Source organism: Blennius ocellaris (assembly GCF_963422515.1).
Source record: "Blennius ocellaris genome assembly, chromosome: 2".
Lineage (NCBI taxonomy): Eukaryota > Metazoa > Chordata > Actinopteri > Blenniiformes > Blenniidae > Blennius > Blennius ocellaris.
The window spans coordinates 26,431,677-26,444,304 of record NC_137651.1 but is presented as its reverse complement, the minus strand read 5'-3'; positions in this window follow the sequence as shown (position 1 = coordinate 26,444,304).

Below are 12,628 nucleotides of genomic sequence, written 5' to 3'. Positions count from 1 at the left end.
TCCACTTGGGGATAATGAGAGAGGTGACGGCACAGGAGGAGAACTGACAGCAGTTAACTGGGTTGTCATAGTTTTAAGTGTGGGGGAGAGTCAAAACTTAAACATTTCAGGTAAAATAAGAAATAACCCAATGACTCAAATGCTAAGGAGCAAGGAGAAAGGGCATCACAGTTTTTCATCCCACAAAAAAACAGATGTCATATAAATGAAATCTTTCTTGATTTTATTACTAGTAATGTATACATTAGTCAATCTCATAAAGTGAACAGCTGGCAACATCAATGCTTCACTCATTTTTATGTATACTAACTATATACTGGCAGTATTATGTGAGTTGAGGATGTATTTATGATAACCATCTGGTCTGGACCCCTCCCTCTTGGAACATTGCCTCCAGACACCCGTTTCCAAAAACATCATTCAAGGACACTTTCCAGTTTCAAATTATGCAATAATAACAACAACAACAAATAAATACACTTGCGGGAATTTAAGGAGGTATTCGATGAAACTTTAGTATGCAGCTATCTGGTTGCCTCATTTTGTGAGCCTTCCAACAAGTAGTCGTGCAAAATATGTGACTTTAATGAGCGTAAATTCTTTGGAGTGTTTTTATTCTGCTCTCCTCAGTGACACCAGTGGCTGTTTTTGTTGGACTCGGCTTCTTTGACTCATGTTTTCTCATTGAAAAGTAATCTCAGGCACTGGGCAGCATTAGGTTGAAGCAGGTTCTGACTTACCGGTAATACTTTATATGTTCTTAATAATGATAATAATAGTGTCCATTGAGGTAAAACACAATAAATGTTGTTGAACACTGATTGATATGCCAGACAGGAGAAGATTGGACCAGAATGATTACATTCTGATGGTGGAGGGCTACCAGGAAGGAAGGAAACAAATATTTTTGAAAACACTGTCTACAAGGGCAATAATATGCTGCTACTGTGCATGTGCAACACAGCGTTAGTAAACAGGTCTTCTGCACATGCTCAGTAGATTGACAATAACAACAATGTTTGCCTCGAGACTGTTGTTGGGGTCAGCGTTTGATCATAATATGTTAATTAAATGGAATTCAATGGAAGTAAATTGTTACTTACTCGTTGATAATTGCTGATCATTAGCGGTATACCACCAAAGTAATGGATTATAGGAATAATATATTGTGCCAAGGCAATGTACCAAGTGTAAGTTCTGCAGAGCTACAACTATTAATTGAAGTAAATAGTCAGTTATCGACCAACAGTTGTGAGCTGGAAAGGGTTACCTGACAGGAGGAACCTCCAAAGGCATCAAATCGCTAAAGCGGTTCACAAGTGATACGACCTGTCAGGAGGAGTGACTGGTCACTCCGTGGTTGATAACCGCGGGTCACTGACCAGAATGACTGAAGCAACGGTGAACCCACAGGAGGCGACTCGCTGAACAACCTGGGAAGATCGCAAACTGCTGGGTGTTCTAAATGGATATTTACCAATCAACAATCATCGGTGCTTGATTACGTATGATGACTAAATTACACAAAGTGATTTACGATTCAAGTTATTAATGAAATTAATCGGGGATTTATAAATTAATAATTGAAGAGAGGTTAAATTACTTCAGTGGGATGAATCACTGAGAGTGATCTATAAGTAATTTAGGTTAGATTGTTAATTATACAAATGTTATTTATTTATCAACAATCAGGGAAGTAATTAAGAAGAAGTTGGAATTAATTAAGTAAAGTTGGGATTTGCTCATTATTACAATGAATTGTTTGAATGCACTAAACCTTTGAAAATGAACTAAAGGCAGTTGGGATTATTAATTGAATAAACATGTGCTTTATTAATTAATAATCTTGGTTATTTATCAAATAAATTGATTAATGTATTAATTAATAAGGAATAACTAATTATCTATCTGCAATAAAGTCAGGGGCCAGTGGCTTGGAGGCAATTCAATTTGTTGATTAAATGAATTGGGTGATAAATCAATCAATAATAGTGTGAGCAATTGGACACAAAAAATACCATAAAAACTCAAATGAACTTGCCTTCATTAGCCAACAACCCTTAATAGAATCAAGTATAGTTCAGTTCAACTACCAAGTGTTTATTAACAAACGTCTTATTCCCAAATCATCAATCTATGAATCACATCTAATAAATAAACATCAAGCGAGATCTCATAAAACAACACCATACAGAACGAAAAGCCAGCAAAATGTGTGTGCGTGTGACACAGTGTGTTCACTGGGCGGTGGTACACCGAGAGAGTGCAATGACCCACACGGCCACTAGGGGGCATGCAATGGCGTACAGAGGGAGAGCGCAATGATTTGATGCGTCCACCAGGTGACGGTGCAACGAGAGATCGCGATGACCCACGCGGCTACAAGAGGACGCCAGGCGATGCAGTGACTCGGAGTGGTCACTGGGCGGTGGAAGTGGTTGGGTGTTCGTGGGCCTGGATTTTATACTTGGACATCATGTTGCGGTGCTTTGGCCAGAGCAAATGCCAGCTTGCTAGCAGCAGTAGCGGAGACACTGGCGGTAACGCGTGGTAAATGGAGTGACGAGGTGACCAACACTTTCTTACAATCTTGAAGCATTGCAGCCTTATCGGTGGTTGAGTTGTTGACCTGGTTTGTTGTCGGTGTGTCTGCTGCTGTCACGTATTTTGATAGACAAGGTGTTGTTGTGTTAACTGAGCCATTGTTTGGATGCCGAGCCATGTGTTGGATGATGTTGTTTGTGCGAGAACAATACACTATGAATGAGTTCGTTGAGAATGACAAAAATAAGCCAAACTGTAAATTATGTTCTTCCAAAATAGCCCAATGAGGTGAAAGCTTGTTTCTTCAACACCAGCAGAGACTTTTGGACAAACACATTGAGCCCAGTTGCTCATTAGGTTGCCTGCTCAGAGTTAAATCCTCCTGGATTTAACTCTGAGCTATGCTACATGCTACATGTTAAATAGTTTTGGGGCTCACACACCAGAGATGCTCCATGCCAAACATGATTAAAGTAGTACTGGCTGCACTGGGATGTGGATGTGACAAAGGAAATTACTTTAAGAGAAGCATGGTCATATGTGAATGGACAAAACTCCCCCATTTAGCCGAAGCTTCATTTGAATGACAGAATGCAATTAATATAATTGCAAATTGCTTTTCTCCCTCTCTACATTAACATTAAAGGGATTTCAATCATAAAACCAACAAGTAACCAGTAAAGAGAGCACAAAACAGGAGCGATAAAATCACAACTTCACCCAATGCTGAAAATACACTCATTCACATTTGCATTTATACAGTTTTCATGACTTATTTGTGAACTTTTTCACTGACCGTGACATGAAAAAAAAAGAAGAAGAAAATTACATTCTTAAGATCATTTAAGAGAGAGACAGGGCTATTTTCTTAATGTTCTTCTTCGCTGCTGAAAGACATCAAGGTCTTACTTCTTGTTTCTAGCTGCAGGTGTGAAACGTTCAAAAAGCCTGCCAACATGATAAGCATGTGGAAAGACTTCAAAGAGACACAGAAAGGTGTTTTTTTAGAGGTTTCTTTTGTTTAGGTGGAAGAAGCTTTTTGACATGCATGCCACCGTGCTTTCAAATAGATCATAATCACAATGAGACAAGGATTTGTATGTAATCTGCATAGCAATGGTTACTCACCATTGTTTTATTCCAATGTAGGAGGATATCCCAATGGCAGGAGAAGCATGTATAAAACAAAAGGTGGCCTTGGGAACACCAGAGGTCAGACGGAGAGATCACAGAGGACTGCTGAAAATGTTCTGTTTGATATGTGAGATCTTAACAAGTGTGGAGCGGCATCCCTGATGTCAGTTAACTTTCCAAGGCAAACCAAGCAGATTGAATAAGAATGAGGAGGATTCTAACTCAACAATATTGAGCAGTATTAGTGAGAGATTGTATGTTTCTTTAATGGAGATGTTTCCATTTGAGGACATGAACATGATTAAATCAATCAGTGCTATTCAAATTAGTCATTAAGTAATCAACTTTAGGAGCACCACATCATCGAGAAATGACTGGTAGAGGTCAATAAAATATGATGTTAGTTGACAGCAAGAAGAGTGAGTTCTGGTCAGGTTTCCTGTGAGGTTGGTACCATTACTGACCTCTTAAGTTGGGAGGAAACTCAACTACTGGATAAATAAATAACTGCATCAACACTAGTCGAAGCCCTCGTCACAACTTCATTAGATTTAACCTTTAATGTTTTTGATTATGATGATGGCACAACATGCAAAGGGAAGTCTGAAAAACAACATTTTGCATAACCTCCGGTTGACCTCTTAAGACAGGTAGCGTGTCTGTCACTTTTCAAATTCACAGTCACTGTCAATCTTTGTCACACATTACTCATCCATGGATGACATTTCAGACTTTCAGAGAAAATAAATCCTGTACAACTTCTACATATTATATTTAATTGATATTCTACATATGTTTCTCATGTCTAGTATATGTCCATATATATTTAGTATAGTATCATATGGCTTTGTTTCTCACAAAGAATGGTCTCCTTTGCCCACATGACGCCCACCCCCACCTGCAGCTTCGGCACTACCGTGTGCTGCATGTGCACATTCCAGTTCGCTAAAGACTGTATCAGTCATATTTTATTCATGTTCCTCAAGCAATGTTGCTACTGTATAAGCCCCGCAGCCCTTTAACATGCCGGAGGGCGCGCTTACGTAATGCACATTAACGCATCACTCAAAGCAGTCAGTTACAAAGCGGCATTATCCCATTCCAACATTGGAGCACTATGTGGTCTTTGACTGGTTGGCCACCCCTGCAGCAGTATATATTTTCCAGCCTGAAAGGTTTCCTCCAAAGTTCCATGTTGGTCAATTAGTGACAGTCTCGATGGGCTCGATTCACTTTGACCCTGTATAAAGCTGAATGCTAAAACAAATGTTCATGCAAATTGGTTGCAGTTTCAGACTGTGTACATTTTGCAGTTGAAGAACTGCCATTTGTGCATCTGACGGTCAAATGAGAGTTTTGCATGCTATATATGCTTATAACAACGTTGTTTTCCACGTGTGTTTGCTCCAGTTCGCCCTGCAGTAATCGGATGAGGTGCTGAGCCCCCTCAAGCTCAACATGAGATGTTGTTCAACATGAAATATATCATTATAAAATCCAAATATGATTGTCTTGTGCCTCTCACCACAATAACAGCAGCACATCCCCAAAAGGCAGACTAAAATTTACACCAAGATTTCAAAAGCCTTGCAAACATCATAAACAATCATAAACATTGCCAATGTTTACAGACATGGGAATTCACACTGCGTGTTGTACAATAATCTATTGGCATAATACTCATTAACATATTTTACATATGCCCAAAAAGATAAGATACAAGAACATTGTACCTTATCAATTCTACATGGGCAAATTCGTACATATATAGTATTATTAATATTAATGGTATTTACAGTATCCCAAAAGGAAACACTGAATCAAATATTTTGAGCTTCAAATGTGATTCTCAGAGCATTTTATTAGTATCAGTTTCAACAACTATTCAGTCCTCTTTTATGTATCCAAACCTTTATTACAGCTGGCCATACGCATGGTGGCTTGTGATGTACTGGTGTCCAGTCCAGGGTAGATTCTGCTTTTCTCGGCCTTGAAGGCACCAGCATACAATTGCATCTGGAGTACATGTAGGGCTGTGTGTAATATTTAACTACACACTTCTTTATGCGTACTGTAGGCTGTAGACGGAGGGACTAGGCATGCTGTGTGCCGCCACATGCTCCAGCTTCAAAGATATTGAGTATAGCAGTCTTACTCTAATCATGTGTAGCATGTAGGATCGCTGGCATGTGAAACTCTTCAGCATGTAGCATGTACCAGAAACGAATGGGCAACTTCGGGCTCTGGTGATTAAGTTGCTGGTGTCGAACAAACAAGCTTTCACCTCCACATGATATTTTGAACATAATTTACAATCTGTCTTACTTTTGTCATTGCCATTAATATTAAATAATCTCCAAACCGCTGACATCGCTCGTACTTGCTTGTGTACCTGCGGAAGCATGACATCACGTAATACTCGCCAGCCGCCAGGTAGTATCAGGGATTATTTTACTAGTACCCTGTGCCGTATCTTACCGGATATTGGTATCGGTGCATCATTATTTATTGTCACTGTTAAAAACAATGAAATTGAAATTGTGGCTGACCAGTGGGTGAGTATAGAGCAGGGGGTCTGTAATCTGCAGTTGTGGAGCCACGTGGGAAAAAAATGCTGGGGAAAAAAAGGGTGAAACTGCTTAGATCAGGTACAAAAACAGCAACAAATGTAATGAAATGTTTAGCATCCTAAATTGACTCCGAATCAGACTCCTGGTGGAGAAGATAATTGGATGAATTTAATTAAAATTAATGCATACTACCAATGAAATGAGCAGATTTGTCATTGACAGTTGAATAACTAAACTCAATATGAAAACCCTCAGTGACACACACTCTGGTATAATATACCTGGACATATTAAAAATAAAAAATCTGCCGAGGTCCATCTGATTTCTGCAATGTGGTAAATACATTTACTTATAAATGTCTAAACAAACGGATACTGTCTTGACATTTTAAAGCATTTGCTATTGTGCAGATAGTTTAAAATACACTTACAGCAAGCATAGCAGATAGGTTAACAGGAAGGTTTCTGCCGCAGCCGGATCGGCCCAGTTGAGAGCAAGCATGTCGACTAATAATCATGTGTCCAATCGTCAAATTGACCTTACTTCCCGGGTGCACTGGAATAAAATCATGTCAAAATGAACCGCTTATATAAGTTAGAGACACACTGGCAAATATATCAGCCATATAGAAAAAGAGATAAAAAGAAGACGCTGCCATAGATCAAAATTAATCGAGGAAAAAAAAGGGAATATGAAAAATTATTAAACAGCTTTCATAAGGCCCTAAGTACCACAGATAATTAGATTAAGAGACACAAATGCTCAAGGTTACAGATGTTCTTCAGTGCAAAGGTGCAATTACTACATTAAGTCCGCAGGCATGTAGTATTTTAAGCATGCGTTAACAGTGGAAAAAGCAGGAGTGGGTGAAATATCAGTTCGTGTATAGCTGCTGGGCAAAAAGCTGTTCCTGAGTCTGGAGGTGGTGTATTTCAGAGGGGTGGTGCATCTTCCCAGGGGCAGACGTGTGTACCACCTGAAAGCAAATGCTTGTATATAATTTGTCTTTGTTTGTAGCTAATTATATTGGCCAGCAGGGGGCAAAGTGAAGACTATATAGCACAACACAGCCAGTCCAGTGGGAGAAGAAGAGTAGTTTTTTCTCTTTCTTCTCGTTTTTGGAGACGAAGTGACGGTGTGTGTTCCCGGTGCCTGTTGGGCAACTCGTGATTCTGTACCTGTCCTGCCGGTAGTTAATAAAGCCAACTGTTGTTGAGTGGCGTAACACGTGCGAACAGGTGGTGGAAATTATTATTTGAAATTCTGAAAATAAAGATTTGAATACTCTGTAGCAAAGAGAGTTACTTCAGGTAACTTCAGGTAACCCCCACTTGAATCCACATCGAACATGTTTCTGCCTGCAAAATTAACTGCGACATCCCCTTTCGCAAAAAAAACAAAAAACAAACTTGTGTTGGAAATGTCTAAAGTTCACTCCGGCGTCAATATAAAAATAACAAAAACAAAAAAAACCCAGCTATAATACAAAGTCTTTAAAGTGCTAAAAACCTGATGTTTTGAAATATGACACCATTTTTGGAAGGAAATGTGCAGCAGGTAAATCTTTCATTTTATTACCCACATGATGACTTCCATGTTTGGAAAGACTTCTGTGAATTTCCCTGATAATTCCAGCCAACAGCTGCAGCTGCTGTGGAGCACCAGCTGCTGCCGACATCATCCAACACCTTATGTTGTATCGATAAAATATTATTGCCTATAAAAAACTGATTCCTTCACACCGAACTGCTTGCATGAAGCTGTGTTTTTACAGAGCTGCGTACATTTCTATTGCGAAGAAGCTGCTAATTCCAACTGTGGGGATTGGATTTGTTATAATGCTTCCGCGCCTCAACTTTTCTTTCTTTTTTACACCATGAAAACAAAATGGAAAAACAAAACACTTAGAGTGTCACATATCCTGATAAAGGTAAATCACCATAACACTTCCCTCATAAATCTTCAAATATAGACCCAGACACACTAATGCTGTCTTAATAATTGCTGTGAATTTGCACTCGTTCTTCACAAAAGTGGTATCTGTGCATCCCTACTTTCTGTATTGAAGATGTAGTTTTTACAAAAGTTAAAATAGCTAAAATATTGGTAATATAATATTGTAGAAGATGGCACGCACGCAGCATTGTAATTTTACACGATACCATCATTGCTTGGTTAAAGCAGGTTCAGTTGCCTCATCGATTAAATGTCACAACCTTCGCGGTTCGTTTGTCCGGGGTTTGTAACTCAGCGAAGCCACAGAGTGACCCGCTGCAGACCGGAGTCTCCTCCTCGCACTGACCTGCACTGATCCTCCAACCACGGCGGCTCAGCCGCCTGCCCTCGCTCGCATTCACTTTAGCCTTTCCTACTTAAGCGGCATAAATCGCACATCTAAATCTGTGTTTTATTTTATTTTATTTATTTTTTTACAGAGCGAACCGACTCGTAGACACAGTGCTTGAAAGAGTCTGTCACAATATTATCACAGTGATTTTTCGCCTCCTACTGCCTTGTTATCTTGGGAGATAAACAAAGGCTTTAAGCCTCAAATATAGAAAGTGGCATCTTGAGCATATGGTATATCATCTTTTAATTAGCTTTATTTGTATTTAACTTTTTCATGCTCACACAGATTGTGTCGTTTACAATTGTGGAACTGGATTGTTGCATTACATGGGGAAGTGAGTATGATAATATTTTTTCTGTTGGTGTGCTTACTTTAACACATGATTGTGTCCACAACTGACAACATTTTAAACCTCATTGCAGCTTTTTGAACTGTACTTTTTTATGTTCAAGCTGCCTACATCATCCTTCTTATTTCAAATTTCAGAAACAGTACTCAACCCCATTTTTAGTGCTGTGGAAGTTAGAGAGAGCAGTTAGTAGACTTAAAGACATTACACTAATTGGATGAGGATGCATATTAACTGTTACCAATAAGAGGGAGTAGCAGCAACAAAGTCAAACTGCATTATATATATATATATATATATATATATATATATATATATATATATATATATATATATATATATATATATGAGACACTTTAGTAAACATGAGTTTAGTGTAACAGTAACACCCAAATAAACTGAGTCAGTAATCAATGAGTTTCAACCAACTGCACCAACCAATGATGTAATGGTGGCTAATAATGTAAAATCTGCCAATAATGTAACAATTTTAAATGTCATAAAGCAAATAATCTCATCACTTGCAAGAGTGTAATAAGATATCCAAGCCATCATCATAAAAATGGTTGTTAATAATCTAAAATAAATCTTTGAAAATGTAATAATGGCAGCCATTATTGTAGTAATACATAAACAGAACTGCATTTCTTAGAAGTATTAGCTTTTTTTCATATTCTGTGCAGTTTGCTTATCAAATCTAATTATAGTGGACGGGATAGTTGTTATGCTCCTTCACTGAGGAAACTGCCGCACTTTCTCTCCACACACACACACACACACACACACACACACACACACACACACACACACACACACACACACACACACACACACACACACACACACACACACACACACACACACACAGAAAATCCAAGAAGAACACCCATTAATGTTAAAGTTGTCAGGTGACGTTCAAACATCATCTTCATAGATTTATCATACTTCTATTGAAACTTTGTATAACAAATGCAAGAATTTTTTTTTTTATTCTATTTTGCCTTATTGTTATAAGATATGAGTACACCTTAAATCCTAGTGCTCCGAAGAGCTACAGTGAGAAAGAGAGAGAGAGAGAGAGAGAGAGAGAGAGAGAATCTGTAACATTTCTCATCCCATGCCTGTAATTTCTATTTGGAGTTAGAGGTCGAAACCCCACGGCAAGACTTCAGATTAACCTCTACTCTGGTTCTGTCGGTGTACTAAAATCCTCACCTTGGGGGAATAAGCTACCATTTTTACCGGTTAACAAGAGCATTTTAGAAGCTGTTGAGTTAAAGAAGAAGGGGAAAAAAAGGACAATTCAAAGTCAGATGGCCATTAAATTGAATCAAAAAGCATTATATAACTAAATAAGGTGTTGAAAGAATTGGCTGTGACAGGGCTTCAGTTATAGTAATAATCTGCAATTGGATAATAGCACTTTTATTCATGCTAATGATACACTCCTTCCTTTTTATGAGCAGGTTGTCACCAGTTCTTAGATAAGTTCATTGAAATATAGTGCTACTGTGACAGCAGAGTTCTGACTTTAAAAATAACCATTCTCAGAATTTTGCCAGCTATGGCAGGCTTGCATGCAGGTCAGAGGGTGGTTTTTTTTCAGATTCAACAATAATTAAAAATAGTTTTTAGCAGTGGAATTCAGTATGAGAGGTGGACTGACGTATTTGCGAATGCCGTTTCTTTCTTCTGAGTCATTTCCTATCAAACATACCTGTGAAATAGCAAATTGAATTTAACTTCACATTCTCTCAAAAACATATATTGGATTACATCATGTTGGTACAAAAAAAAAAAACCCTGCATCAACATTCATCTGTGCCAGTAAACTGCAGAAATCCTCCCCAAAAAACATCAAACTACTGGGAGCACTCAGTCCCTTTTTGCATTGCTTCTCATTAAGTACCTGACTTTAATATTTCCTGCCAATGTGGATGAATGTTTTTTTCATGTCACCTTCAAATGGAGCTATCAGAACTTAACTCTGATGAAAGCACTTTATGAATTCGTCAGCTGGAGCCAGCTCTCCTGTGGAGTTCGGTGGTTGAGATTTGGCTTTACAGTGCCGAGGGAGGAAAAAAAAGATGAGTGACACGAGAACAGACAAAGTTAAGGAGACATTTTCATCTGATCTGTGTGTGGTGGTTTAATTTCCCTTTTCCTTGCCCACTCGGTCTCCGTGCTGTTTTCGACCTGAATGCCAGTGGTTGATGGATCAAAATGAATTCCTCCTGCATTCTGACATTTGTTTCTTCATGTGGTCTCCCTGCAGACACTGTCTTACTCTGGTTTGCTACACGAAAGCCTGCCAGTCACTCACTGCATCAGTGCAAATGCCACAGTGGAAAATGATAAATATTTCTTCAAAAAAGCACTCACGAATTGCCTCCTCGTGATTCACTATGACATTTGAATAATGTAAACTGTGGGAATCAGTGACTAAAAGGAAAAAAATCCCCCCAGTGAGGATGGAAACACAGATACAGAAAAGCTGCAGTCACCAGAAATGCAGCAATAACAACAGATGTCAACAGTCAAATCATGAACGATGTAATAATTTAAAGGTGAATGCAAAATGGAAACTGGAGCCCTCAGCTGAATAATGACAATGACTTCTATCACGGAGTTAATATTGAAGGCTTTTAATGTGACACATATTACAAGTGATTAGCAACACAATTAGCTAAAGAGGAAAATTAGCTCGAAATGTGTTGAACTTTAGCATTGCATTCAGCTAAAAGAGGTCACAGGTCAGATTTGCAAGACCTCAGTCAGAAAAAAAAATAGGTAACAAAATGCTTTCATGCCTTGAGAGTGATCACATATAATCACTGCCATGCAGCTTTCAAACTCACGCAGCGTAAAGCTTTTGAAGTGTAATGCACTGAAATGACTTTGCACACGATGGCATGTTGCACTCTCCTCCAAACTCTTATCTCCGTGCGTGTTTTGTTTATCTGCCCCCTCGCCGCCGCTCTCCCATTTATCAGCCACTCTGGCACTCCTGTTAAAGCCCCCCCCCCCCCCCCCCCCCCGTGGCTTGTCTTTCGGACAATGATGGACACAGGTGGTCAGAGAAGGTGTCCACATGGCTGAGACCAGAGCACTGTCCTGGGGCTCTGGCACTGGCCTTGAAGGCTTATCATCTTTCCACAGAAGAGCTCTTTCATGCTTTTGATCTCGTGTAAATTAGTTTCTCCAGCTTTTTCTGTTAAAGCCATTTCCCTCCCCCGCCCCGCGTGACAGAAACTCCCAGTGGCGATGGGTATGATCAGAAACTTTTGGGAGTGTCATTGCTGCCGCCCTCGCATCTACAGCTGTGACCTTGATTGACTGTCTGAAGAAGTGAGATGAAACACGATGAAACCCCTCACAAGAAGAAGTGCTGGAGTAAAAATAGAGTGAAGCCATGGTCATCATTCGCGAAGAACATGTGCAAAGTGTGTGAAATAGCATCCTCATGCAAACTAATTGCACTTCTGCTAAGATTATGGAAGAATAATATAACTTGTTTAGTAGGCCAGGCCCGAGTCGACCATCAAGAGGCAAATCTTTGAATTTGGATTTCATTTTAAGTTTTTCTTTTTCCTGAAATGAAATGAAGCAGCCATCCATCTTCTATACCTTTTTATCCATCTCAGGCACCATTTATACCACATTTCAAGTTAAAATAAATAG